This window comes from Rutidosis leptorrhynchoides, chromosome 5 (genome assembly GCF_046630445.1).
Source record: "Rutidosis leptorrhynchoides isolate AG116_Rl617_1_P2 chromosome 5, CSIRO_AGI_Rlap_v1, whole genome shotgun sequence".
In the NCBI taxonomy this organism is placed as follows: Eukaryota; Viridiplantae; Streptophyta; class Magnoliopsida; order Asterales; family Asteraceae; genus Rutidosis; species Rutidosis leptorrhynchoides.
Window position 1 is genome coordinate 314,160,473 of NC_092337.1, and position 14,514 is coordinate 314,174,986.

At 36.2% G+C, this 14,514-nt stretch overlaps 1 long non-coding RNA gene across 1 annotated transcript; it reads left to right on the forward strand.

Annotated features, from left to right (window-relative positions):
• The first annotated feature begins 10,572 nt into the window (after nt 1–10,572).
• On the forward strand, nt 10,573–11,799 carry LOC139848073 (uncharacterized). Its single transcript, XR_011759826.1, has 2 exons — nt 10,573–10,739; nt 11,292–11,799. It is a non-coding gene; the product is annotated as an uncharacterized lncRNA (long non-coding RNA).
• Nucleotides 11,800–14,514: the final 2,715 nt, after the last annotated feature.

Genomic DNA, 14,514 nt, shown 5'->3' on the forward strand with positions numbered 1-14,514 from the left:
CAAGGGGGTCGTTGGGCACTAGGTGCCCCTTGTTGTTGTTATTTTGGAGCTTTTGGAAGTTGGCCTAGTTTTGGGTAGTTTAGTCCCAAACCATGCTCGAAACGTCGTTTGGTTTATAAACTATCATTTGTAATGGGTCAAACTTGTACTAAACTTTATTCGTGGCCCTCGTGCCTATTGTAAACAATTAATTGTTGTGCGTTTTAAATAGAACTCGTGAAATGGGTTACATATTTAATCGGCGTGTAATTGTGTTGTATAAAAAAAAATTATCGTATAGATTACGGGTTAGGTTGTTACAAGTGGTATCAGAGCATGGTGATGTTTCGCGAGGTGTATATAAAAATACTATTAAAGTTTACAAGGAAATACTATTAAATACGATACAATTTTACATAAGATATTTATTTATTTATAGAATGGATATACTTAAACCTTGCTACAACACTTATAGGCAGTGTACCTAATCGTACAGTAGTGTAGTTTTTAGTAAGTCCGGTTCGTTCCATAGGGAAATATTTAAACAAAGCTTAACGCTATATTAGTTTACTTTTATAAAAATACAAATATATATATATAAGTAATATTATTATTATAAAGGGGGGTTTTTACCGTTTAATGACCGGTTTGTCGATTTTAAAACTTTAGTCGCAGTTAAAACCAAATATAAAATATTAAAAATAAATACAAGACTTAAATTAAAGCGTAAAGTAAATAACGATAATGAAATTGCGAATAATAAAAGTGCGATAAAATAAACTTGCGATAATTAAAAAGTACGATAATTAAAAGTGCAATTAAATACAATATAAAGGAAATTAAATATGAAATAAAAGAATTATGCTTATTTAAACTTCCGTAATCATGATGTTTGACGTGTTGATTTTAGTTTTATGCCCATGGGTTAATTGTCCTTTGTCCTGGATTATTTAATATGTCTATACGGATTTGTCCATAATAGTCCATCAGTCATAAATATAAAGAGCGAAAGCCTTCGTCAAATTATTCTTATTCCCGAAGTCAAATATTCCAACTAATTGGGGATTCGAATTGTAACAAGGTTTTAATACTTTGTTTAATGAATACACCAGGTTATCGACTGCGTGTAAACCAAGGTTTTACTACTTTGTTAACAATTACACCAATTACCCTTGAATGTAATTCACCCCTGTTTCAACAAGTCTATTAACTATTAATCCAGTTCCATGTCCGGTAAAATGAATAATTATTGGTATTTATAGATATCCCACCCACCGTACCCAGTCAAGCGTATGTGGTTATATATAAATACGTCAAATTATAAGTTTGTATATTAAATTAACAAGGTATTGTTTAGTTAATATAAAACCCATTAATAGCCCATAGTCTAATTTCCACAAGTGTCGTTCTTTTATCCAAACCCCAATTATGGTACAAAGTCCAATTACCCAATTTTAGTAATTAGCCCAACATCATGATTACTTCGGATTAAATAAGCATAATAATAACTTAGCTACGAGACATTAAATTAAAAAGGTTGAACATAACTTACAATGACTAAAATAGCGTAGCGTTACACGGACAGAATTTCGACTTACACCCTTACAACATTCGCTAACATACCCTTATTATTAGGATTAAAATTAAAATTAAAATTAAAATATAAATTATATATATATATATATATTTTACGTATATAGATAGAGAGAATAAGGGGAAAAAAAGATGATGAAAAATGCTCAGAATTCGGTTGCTTTTATAGGGACTTTCAAAACTTGGGGCTCCGCGACTCGCGGCATTTTTGGCCTTCAAACTCCGCGAGTCGCGGAGTTTGTAAATACAGCTCAGTCCCTTTTGGAGTCTTTCTTGCCGACGATTTATTTATAAATATAATATATATATAATTAATATAATTAATTATATATTATATTATATTTATATACATAGTTAACTTGTAATTTTTAGTCCGTTGCGTCGAGCGTTGAGAGTTGACTCTGGTCCCGGTTCCGGATTTTCGAACGTCCTTGCGTACAATTTAATATCTTGTACTTTGCGTTTTGAATCTTGTACTCTTGTAATTTCGAGACGTTTCTTATCAATAATTGGAACCTCTTTGATTGTCTTTTGTACTTTTGAGCTTTTTGGTCGTTTGCGTCTTCAATTCGTCGAATCTGTCTTTTGTCTTCACCTTTTATTATTTAAACGAATATCACTTGTAAATAGAACAATTGCAACTAAAAGCTTGTCTTTCTTGAGGAATAATGCTATGAAATATATGTTCGTTTTTAGCATTATCAAATATTTCCACACTTGAGCGTTGCTTGTCCTCAAGCAATATCGTCTTGCAATACTAGAATCACTTCTTTATTCTTCACACTTTGTACATCAGTGATTTCTATACGGCGGTATAAACAATGGTAGTAACGATATGGTTTACAGTCCCACATGACTATAAAAATTTAGATCCATTAAGGAAATTGGATCTTTATGAAAACATTTGATCTTTTGTAAATTAAATCTAGTTTTTACCCTAGATAAGTTTTTCGGAATAACCCTTTACCGGTGTTTGCAAAATATTTTTGTGGGTTTGGTAGGTTTCAGATTTGAAAATTTTAGCTCAAAGCTTATGGTTTTGTGTCACCCACTTGCTAACCTTGTATTTGGAAAGCAACACGTCCAGTTTACTTGTCCCGTATATTACCTTTCGATAAACTACCGTCCGGTTGTAAAGGTAAGGCAATGTCCCCTGACATGCTTTTAATTATGGTCTATAACGTGTCGGACGCAATTACTATCCTTGGTAGGAGCAATAGTAAAGCTCACCCTTATGATTTTTCGGTCTGGCACAAGGTCTTGTCTTTGACCACTATGCAACCACCGTTCTTACGGTTGACACCCGATTTAGTTCAGGTGACCTAATGAATTCCAGGTGAATTCCTAGGATTTTACGTTCAATGGTAATGAACGCATTGAAAATAGGGTTTTCAGAAAACAAATCGGTTTGTAATTTTGATCAAAATATTTTCTCGTTCAAGCTCGAGTTTAGATATCATTGAATTCCATGAGTTTGAATTTTCAATCTTTAAGGTCAATCTCTAGGATTGAGTAATATCAGGCTTAAAAGCTGATTTTTGATCTTTTAAGGAGATTATCCTTTCTGGGGATCTGATTCATTAGTCTTATCCAGCTAATTTGCATGGTGCCCCCCCATTGTACGAGATAAATCCTTCTCATGGTTAGGATAAATCTGACCACTTGGCGACCCTGTTTAATGCTGAGGTCCTTGGATTTACTGCTGATTTTAGTGATGACTTTTCTAGATTTTTCGTCAACCTACAGCTGGTCTGGACGACAACTTCATGACCTAAATCAAGAAGCGCGTGTCTTTTTCGGAAGACTTTACTTCCTTTTATGTTATTGAATTATATGCGGGACTTGTAGGATTACGGGTCAGTGCGGAGTTTGATTAGTTCTTTGATGCATAAGTGGACAACTATGCTATGTTATGATGTTACTAATCGTGTGTTATTGTTTTGAACATCGAGTAATATGGTTATGATACGTCTGAGCATGGCACGACATGTGAGCGTAATAGGGAGTCGCGACCACTATTACGGTTGCAAGTCAAGTCGAGTAAGGATGTACGACAAGTATCGAGCTAGATGTGGTGTGTGTGCGATCATATGCATAGGTATATATGTGTATTAAATTGTTGGTGATGTCTAATCCATTTTTAATCTTTAGAATGAAGACGAGAAACGGAACGAATACGAATGGCAATGGTGGTCCCTCTCATGTGGAGGAAGATGAGATGACTACCAAGATTGAGACCGCTTTAGAAAACTATGTTTCGGTTTTCTCACGAAGGGTTAAACAAATATTCGAAGAGTCAGTTTCGGAACAAATTGTCGATATGATTCAAGAACGGATGACTAATGTCGTTAAAGAAGAAGTTGAAAGGAGGTTTCCTAGACCTCAAAATGTGGGCGAGTTGGAGTTTAGCTATAAGAACTTCTTGGCGACTAAGCCTCCTCACTTTCACGGGGATCCCGACCCCATGAAAAGTGCGGCTTGGATTTTCGATTTTGAAGGTTGTTTTCGCACTACCGAGTGCCCACCCGAGAAGAAAACGAGGCTTGCTACTAGTTTGTTAAGGGGCCATGCTAAAGATTGGCTCGATGGTAAGATTGATTTGGTGGGTGATGAAGCTTTTGTAGGTTTATCATGGGCGGAGTTCAAGAAAGAGTTTTTCCTTGAATATCGTACGCAAGCAGATCTTTCCAAATTGCGAAATGAGTTAAGGAACATGCGTCAAGGGTCTTTGAACCTAAACACTCTCAAAACCAACTTTCTCGCCAAGGCACGTTTTTGCCCCGAGTATGCGGGAAATGATCAAATGCTAATGGAAGACTTTCATGCAACCCTTAGAGATGATTTAAAGGGTAAAATTAGTATCAGTCATGTTGAAACTTTCGCTAAGCTTTTGGTGGTGGCAAAAGGGTTTGAAGCACAAGCTCCGAGTTCGGTTCCGGTTAGTTATGCGTCGAGCAAAAGAAAATTTGGAGCTCCTAGTTACTCCAACAAGAAGAGCAAGGGTGTGTCCGAAAGCGTCAGAAGTATGAAGAAGGGTGGTTCAAATACTTTTACGCCTACTTGTTATAGTTGTAGGAAGCCGGGTCATTACGCTCGTGATTGTTTGACCAAGACGGTCACATGCTTTAATTGTCAAAAGACGGGGCACCGGAAGGCGGAATGTCCCGAATTATCAAACGACCAAGTAAAGAGGCTAGAGAAGGCGGCGGGGTTGGCTAGGGGGCGTAACTACTTGATGACGAATGATGAATCTAAACAATCCAACGAAGTCATCTCAGGTACTTTCATGGTTAACTCTAATCCGGCAAGGATTCTATTTGATAGCGGTGCAAATTTATCGTTTGTGTCACCAAAATTTGTGCCTAAACTTAATAAACTGTTAGCTAAGTTAAGTCATCCGGTAGAAGTCAAAATAGCGGATGGCAAGGCGGTTCTAGTAGTTGATGTGTGTAAAGATTGTAATGTGGTGTTTGGTTCCGAGAACTTTAAAATTGATCTCATCCCGATGACCTTGGGTGATTTTGATATCATGGTTGGTATGGATTGGCTCGATCATAATAGGGCCGATATTGCATGCTATGAGAAAGCCATTCGTGTGAAGACCCCTAGTGGGAGAGAGCTAATTATTCATGGTGATAAACGAAGGAGACCGGTGCCGATATGCACTTTTGCACTGGCACGTCGTCTCGTTGTTACCGGTGGCATGGCTTTCCTTGCTCATGTTGTTGATACTCGTAATGAGCCACCACCCATTTGTGAAATTTCGGTGGTTAGTGAATTTGAAGACGTTTTTCCGGATGAGTTACCGGGTGTCCCGGCGGAAAGACAAGTTGAATTTCGCATTGAGTTGGTTCCGGGAGCTACTCCCATTGCTAAAACTCCGTATCGTTTAGCACCGATGAAAATGCAAGAATTATTAAATCAAACACAGGAGTTACTTGAGAAGGGTTTTATTCGACCGAGTGCTTCGCCATGGGGTGCTCCGGTCTTGTTCGTGAAGAAGAAAGATGGTAGTATGCATATGTGCATCGACTATCGGGAGTTAAATAAAGTGACGATAAAAAATCGTTATCCGTTGCCTAGGATTGACGATTTATTTGACCAACTTCAAGGCGCTATGTACTTCTCTAAAATTGACCTACGGTCCGGCTATCATCAAATGCGGGTCCGTGAGAAAGATATCGAGAAAACGGCCTTTCGTACTCGTTATGGGCATTTTAAATTTGTAGTTATGCCTTTTCGTCTTACGAATGCACCGGCGGCAATCATGGATCTTATGAACCGAGTGTGCCAACCTATGTTGGACAAGTCGGTAATTGTGTTCATTGACGATATTCTTGTATATTCTAAGAGTATGAAGGAACATGAACACCATTTGCGTGAAGTGTTGAAGACGTTGAGAAAAGAGAAGTTGTATGCTAAATTCTCAAAATGTGAATTTTGGCTAAGGGAGGTTCAATTCCTTGGCCATATTGTGAACAAGGTTGGTATTCAAGTAGATCCGTGGAAGATAGAAACGGTGAAGAGTTGGGGACAACCGACTACGCCTACGGAAATCCGAAGTTTTCTCGGATTGGCCGGTTATTATCGTTGGTTTATCCAAGACTTTTCCAAGATTGCTTCGCCATTAACTAAGTTGACAAGGAAGAATACGAGATTCAATTGGGAGAACGAGCAAGAAATCGCTTTTCAATTGTTTAAAGAGAAATTGTGTAAAGCTCCAGTCTTAGTATTTCTGGTAGGTGTAGATGATATGACGGTCTATTGTGATGCTTCTTTGAATGGGCTCAGGTGTGTTCTAATGCAACGAGGTAAAGTCATCACTTACGACTCTCGCCAATTAAAGGAACATGAAAAGAGATACCCGACTGATGATCTCGAATTAGTAGCGGTGGTCCATGCTTTGAAAATTTGGTGCCATTACTTGTATGGTGTCAAGTGTACGATTTATTCGGATCACAAAAGTTTGAAACATCTTTTTGATCAACGGGATTTGAATTATCGTCAACGTAGATGGATGGATGTGGTGAAGGATTATGATTGTGAGATACTTTATCATCCGGGCAAAGCGAATGTGGTCGCGGATGCGTTAAGCCGAAAGAGTCACCACCCGGCGTTACGATTGGGATTGTTACGTATAATTATTACTAACGATTTTCTTGAAAAACTTGGTGTGATTCAAATATAGGCTTACGTTCACAACAAGCATGCGGAACGAATTGTGGGGCAATCGGAATTCATTATGATGGGTTCGCGTGGTTTATTGTCTTTTCAAGAAAGAGTGTGGGTGCCTAAGATGGGTGATTTCTGAGAAGTGCTTCTTGATGAGGCGCACAAGTCTAAGTATTCCATAAATCCGGGTGCGACGAAGATGTACCATGATTTGAAGAAAGATTATTGGTGGCCGGGCATGAAGCACGACGTTGTTAAGTATTTTGAGCAATGCGTCACGTGTTTGCAAGTTAAAGCCGAACACCAAAATCCGTATGGTAAGTTGCAACCGCTAGAAATTCCGATGTGGAAGTGGGAGCATATTACCATGGATTTTATTACCAAATTGCCAAAAACGGCAAGAACCCAATTTGATACTATTTGGGTGATTGTTGATAGATTGACGAAAAGTGCATTATTTCTTCCTATTAAAGAAGCGATTACATCAGAGGCACTTGCGAAGATGTTCATTAAAGAGGTGATATCAAGACACGGCGTTCCCGCGTCTATTGTTTCGGATCAGGACACGCGTTTTAATTCTCGATTTTGGAAGAAGTTTCATGAAGATATGGGTACGAGGGTAAATATGAGTACTGCGTACATCCTCAAACGGACGGTCAAACCGAATGTACGAATCAAACATTGGAGGATATGTTACGTGCGTGTATCATTGACTTCGGTGGTAGTTGGGATGAACATTTACCTTTGGTGGAATTCTCGTACAATAATAGTTTTCACTCTAGTATTGGAATGCCACCGTATGAGATGTTGTATGGTAGAAGGTGTCGAACTCTGATTTGTTGGGGCGAAGTGGGACAAAGGAAAGTCGGGAGCTCCGACTTGGTATTGGAGACAAATGATAAAATCAATATGATTCGGGAACATTTGAAAAAGGCGCAAGATAGGCAAAAATCTTACGTCGATAAGCGTAGACGTTTGATCGAATTCCAAGAAGGTGATATGGTGATGCTCAAGGTTTCGCCATGGAAGGGTATTATTCGGTTTCGGAAATGAGGAAAGTTAGCTCCTCGGTTTATTGGGCCGTTTAAGGTTTTAGCTCGTGTTGGTGAAGTCACGTATCGTTTGGAATTACCCGAAGAACTTGCGGGGATCCATAACACATTTCATGTTTCCCACCTCCGTAAGTGTCTTGCGGATGATTCTTCATGGATGTCTTTAGACGAAATTGAGCTAAACAACAAGTTAGAATACGTTGAAGAGCCGATTGCTATACTCGATGAGAAGGTAAAAATATTGCGTAACAAAGAGGTGAGGACCTTTAAGGTCCAATGGCGTCGTAGTAAAGGTTCCGAGTTTACTTGGGAGCCCGAAGAATTCGTGTTGGTTTACCTTCCCTCGTGTCATGCGGCTTGGATAGCGAGGACGCGCTCCGATTTAAGTGGGGGAGAATTGTAACACCCCGTTTTCCCGTGCGTGTTTAAAGGTACAACCTTAATTATTAGCACGCTTAAAACTTGTTCGTTATGTGATTAAATGAGCTACGGTTTTAGTTGTCGTATAAGTGTATATGTGTACATATATATATATATATATATATATATATATATATATATATATATATATATATATATATATATATATATATATATATATATATTTGAATGCGTGCGTGTACGTGTTTATGTATGTGTCGCGATGGTGCTGAGTCGTGTGAGACTTAAGGGCGAAGCTTGGACGTGCATAGGAATAGTGAACGAGTTGTGCTAGTTGTATGAACCTTCATTTTATGATTTGTTGTCGAAGTGACCAGGAACAGGCCAATGCCGCGCCGCGAGGAATGGGGCCGCGACGCGACAAACAAAGTAAATCCAGATCAGAACTTGAGTTAAGAAGGGTCATTTTTCCTTCTTTATGTCGCGCCGCGACAAAGGAGCCGCGCCGCGGCGTCTCTGCAGTTCTGACTCCGAATTCTGCTCAAATTAAATAGGGTTTAGGGGCAATTTGGTCTTTTTACGTGTAGATCTGTTTGGAGCTTTTAATATCAACCACTTGTTCTCCATTTCTTATTTCTTTTCCATTTTCTTTCACATTTTCCTCTAAAATCCTAAAACCCACTTAGATTAAACTCAAGATTTGAAGGTGAAGTTTTGTGAATCAATCCTAGAAGCAAGAATTAAAGTTGCTCTCCTTGTTATTAGCTACAAGCGGATAGTTTTGGTAAGTCTCAACTCTAAGTTTTGAGTTTCATTTAGTTTAAGCTAGGGTTTGGTTCATATGGAACTTGTGTGACCTATTTGAGGGTTAAATGGGTGGATTTTGGGTTGAATTGTTGAAAGGAAACCCTACATAGCTATTATCTAGGGTTTGGTCTTGTGATTTGAGGTTGTAAGTGCTAAATGATGTTGTTAGTCATTAATGCACTTTTAAAAGGATGAAAGAGTTGTTATTGTGTAAGTTTGACTTGATTTGTGAGTCAAAGAGTCAAAAGAGCACTAGTTGACCTAATCGGGTGAAATGGTTATGAAATACACCAAGTTTATGTTAGTTGATGTTATTAAACCCTAATCACTAGCTTTTAGTGATTTATGACGAGGCATGGCCATTAATGGGCGGTTTTGGTGTAGTTGAGTCATTTAATGCAAACGGGTCATTAAATGCTCAAGGGTTAGTGGTTGGCATTTAGTTCAACTAGATTGTACGTTAATAAATGTATAATGTAATAGGTACGTTACATTGAAGGGTTGCAAGCTCGGTTAGCTTTCACAAGGGACTTGAGGTGAGTGGAATATCTATATATGTATGTATATGATTTATGTGCCGTATTGATGGTGTCACATAGCCGTTTTGTGACCATAGTGGCGAGACGTAGCCGTTTTTGTCTACGTATGTTATTTATGCACATAGTCGTGTTTGTGCATATAGTGGCGAGTAATAGCCGTGTTTTACTCCCACGTTGTTATCCGTGTTATTTGTGCACATAGCCGTGTTTGTGTACAAGATTGTGAGTAATAGCCGTGTTTTACTCACATGTTGATCAAGTGATACCATAGCCGTTTTTGGGAACACTTGGGGGTGATGTCATAGCCGTTTTTGGAACACCTCAGGGGTTAGTATACCATAGCCGGGTTTGGGAGCTAACGGTTGTTATGAACATCGATGACTTGTTTCGCAAAGTCATTCCCCTTGCGAAGAATTTTGGTTAACCATGGTTTATAGTTGGTGATGCTAGCATTTGATTTATGATTATGATATTTATGCTATTAATGTGACTAGTTGTACGGTTTGACGATACTAGCTTATTTATCGAGATGTTATGCGATTGTGTGCGTTATATGATATCGTGGATGCGTGTGGGTAAGTCTTATATGCATGTATATATTTATTCTACTCACTAAGCTTTGCTTACCCCTCTCGTTGTTTATCTTTTTAGATGCATGCGCGGACAAGGGCAAGGGGGTCGTTGGGCACTAGGTGCCCCTTGTTGTTGTTATTTTGGAGCTTTTGGAAGTTGGCCTAGTTTTGGGTAGTTTAGTCCCAAACCATGCTCGGAACGCCGTTTGGTTTATAAACTATCATTTGTAATGGGTCAAACTTCTACTAAACTTTATTCGTGGTCCTCGTGCCTATTGTAAACAATTAATTGTTGTGCGTTTTAAATAGAACTCGTGAAATGGGTTACATATTTAATTGGCGTGTAATTGTGTTGTATATATAAAAAAAATTTATCGTATAAATTACGAGTTGGGTTGTTACAATAATAATAAACTTTTCTACCACCGCCACCACCACCCGTCATAAATCTAAAATGAAAAGTGTTCAGCGGGTAAATTTGCCTCTTCAATTTCCGCAAATAGTTTTCAGCGGATATTTTCCTTCTCAATTATGCCTCTTTTAATTTGAAGATCACCTACAAAACCTTACCTTTAAACACGTTCTCATTTTGGTGACGAATTTCGAGTACAACTCACGAACAAATCACTTTTTACGGACATCAGGTTTGTTTTCATTTCTACTTCCAATTCGAAACTATTCTCTATTGCATGTCTTTTTAGTTAATTGTCGATTGTTGTTACGAATTCAGAAAAATTAGGGTTTTTTCCGTTCTTGAATAAATATTTGTGGCTAAATTCTTATACGTAACTGATTTTGTGGTTTGAATATATTTAGAGGACTACTAATTCTAGAAGTGATGTTATTTGAAAATGCTAGATTCCAATCCTTATATAAAGAAGAATTGTTATCCTTGTTTTTGGCCTAGTTTCTTTGATTTTTTGTTTTTATTTATTTGTATGTTTTTCTATAATTTATATGCTCGATCATTTCTCCCATTTGTTTAAGCTGTTGATTTTCTGTAAGTTAGAACAAGAAAAAAAGAAAATTACTTTAATACCTACCTATTTTTGTTTCTGAATAAACTAACATACAGTAGGAGTTTTTATTCAATTTAGTCTTGTGGCAGTACCATTGAATGATACTTGAATGTTATCTAGTTTGAGTTATATGCAACGACCTTGTTTTTTATTTTAGTTGTATTTTTTGTGCTGCAGCTACTAGAATGCGCAGATGCAAACGACTATGTATTGTCTCTACCGATGACAATTCTGATAACCACGAACAACATGAAACTCAAAGTGACCAATCAGGTTTCGTCTAAAGAAATGAGCCTGACAATACACAATCACCCTACGATGTTTAACTTATAGATGAACACTATAACTGACAAGGTTTGTGAAATTAAAACTACACTACAAGTCTATTTCTTTAGCACATGATCAATCTGCACTCTTTGCGGATTACTGTATAATTGAGTCATGCTGACATCTAATACATATTTTTGTTGTAGTATTCCACTCGAGCTACAGGTGAGTCCGTTGATCCCTCAAGGATTCATTTAGCGTTTTAGGGTTATTAGTCTATCAAATTTGAAACACCTTATCTAAGATTCTTTACTTTGTATGAAACCTTTTGTGAGACGTAAGTTGCAAAGCTCTACATATATGGTTAATCTGATGAGTGATGATTGCCATAGACTTAAAGAAAAGTTCTAATTTGCATTATTTTGTCTTCTAGGGTTTCAAATTGTTAGCCAATTTGACCACCTGGTAGATACAAGGTATCACGAAATGACCCGCAAACTAGTAAAAACGAAAAAAAAGAACTTAAATCCGACCCTTCTAAGAAACTGAAGAAAACAACGGACAGAGGTGTCCCCGGAAGTGGCAAACATACTTTCTCACATAGAGACCGCGTCTACGTAAGTGAAGTGAAGGGTAAAGCATTTAGCTCGTGTAAAACAGGTTGGCCAAGCGATGTTACCCCAAGTGAATTTTGGACGACTTTTGGAGATATTCAGACCCCTAACACAAACACCGACAAAACCATGATAGCTGCTGATGCGACCAGTTCACCATATTCGTCTTCATCCACACCTCTTGTGTAGTCGTGGACATGCACTTTGGGTAAAACAGATACTTTTAATCCGCTAACTTTTGTGTATGCGAATAAAATCGTTCCTTTTAATCCGTAAACTTTTGTGTATGCGAATAAAACCGTTACTTTCGATCCGTTAACTTTTGTGTATATGAATAAAAACGTTAGTTTTGATCCGTTAACTTTTGTGTATGCGCCTTTTGTATATGCTCGAATTTTTATCCTTATTTAATTAATTGCACTTCTACTTTATTTTGCTCACTTGAACCAAATTATGTTTGCTGTAGAACAGGTGTGTATGCTATGGTGGTTTTGTGTGTAATTTTGTTGTTTGATTATGATTAGTTGATTACAAAAGTAGCCCCCAAGGCATGGCAAACATGTCATGGAAGTGTTCTATTACAGAATGCAGATTCAAGTAGTTTTTGGCTAGGGTTGAGGGTATATTTATCTAGTTTAGCCTCCTCTATAACTTGGTAGTTGAGTTATTAGGTGTTTTCCAGTAGAACCTTAATGTTTACCGTTAAAAGTAAACACTTGCCATGGATAATATGCATAGGTTACGTGGATTACATGATATGTTCAAAAGCTTGAAGCTATATATATATATATATATATATATATATATATATATAGGACAGTAGAATCTGACTTTTTTTTGAAGTTGTTAGTTATGCAAGTCTTATTGTGTGTTTTTCTATGTCATAGTTATTGGGTTGACTGATTTTGGTTTCTGACTATCATTGTTTATGAGCAGTGTTTAAGTAATCTGCAGTTTTTTTTTATCTATCTATATGTGTTCATTGATAATATATGTATCACACTCGTACTAACTGTTGTGTTGATTATTGGTAGTATGGTTTTTGTTCTTTTGTTGCCGATCAAACTATTGTTCATTTTGGGTTATGTACTTTATTTGTAATTGTAATGATAAGTTTATTACTATTTTATAACTTGTAGAATACTTTTGAACTACTGTGTTTTGGTTATTTTGTTTACTATCTAGATTATATGCTGTTAGATCTTGTTATTTCAGTTGTATATGATGTATTATGATGTAATTTTAGTTGTAATTTGGGTCTTATTTTATACAACTGACAAGTTGTATAAAATCCAGATACATAGGTTTCAAGAGTCTGATTTTTTTTTTTTTTTTTTTTTTTTTTTTTTTTTTTTACAGATATAATAAAATTGATGGGTCTTGTTTTAACAATATGATGTAATCTGATCGAGTTGTAATTTGGGTCTTGTAATTTGGATCGACATCAATTTTGTACATGTACCATCCGGATTATAAGATACTTATAGCATCATTCAGTTGTAATAAAACTTAGATACACGACAGGTTTCAAAAGTTTTATCTCCTAACAAGTTGCTAATGGATAATACCAATGCTAGATATCCGGATTTTTCCGAAACCTTTATAACAAAATTGATTAAAATCTTAACTGGAATTGTCACAATTTTAACATGAATTGTCAATGTAAGGTATTTTATAACCATAATTTTATGATTTAAAAAAGTGTGTAAACGGATAGATCACCGAATTCGATTCTTATAACTCCTTTTCATAATATTAAGACATAAAAAACTCATCCGTATTATTAAACAATCAACGTTCCTAAATGCTTACATTGATATGACTTACATATTAAATGTCTTACTATGTTTTGATGTAATACGACATTCACAAACAAATGTCTTACGATAGTATATTTAATATGACTTTTATATAAGGTGTCCTATTAAATTAACACGTAATGTGACACCAAATCATTAAATATCTTATAAAGTCTCATTTAATGAGTCACTATTAAAGTGTCATGTGAATCATATGATAATTAAGACTAAAAAAAAAAAACTAAAAGTGTACTAATATTTACAATGATATGATATAAGTATGGCATGTCCTATTAGCTTAAGAAATGATACTGCTAGAACAAATAAATGTCCTATGATACTATATTTAATATGACTTGTATATAAGGTGTCCTATTAAATTAACACATAATGCGACACTACATTGTTAAATGTCTTATAAAGTACTATTCAATGATTCACAATTAAAGTGTCATATGAAATCATATGATAATTATGACTCTAAAAACTAAAAGTGTCCTAAAAATTGACAATGATACGACATAAATATTACATGTCTTATTAGCTAAATATATAATATGACTAGGACAAATAAATGTCCTATTATAGTTTATTTCATATGACTTTAATATAAATTGTCATATTAAATTAACACATAATGTGACACTAAACCGTTAAATGTCTTATAAAGTATCATTTTATGATTCACAATTAAAATGTCCTATGAAATATATGATAATT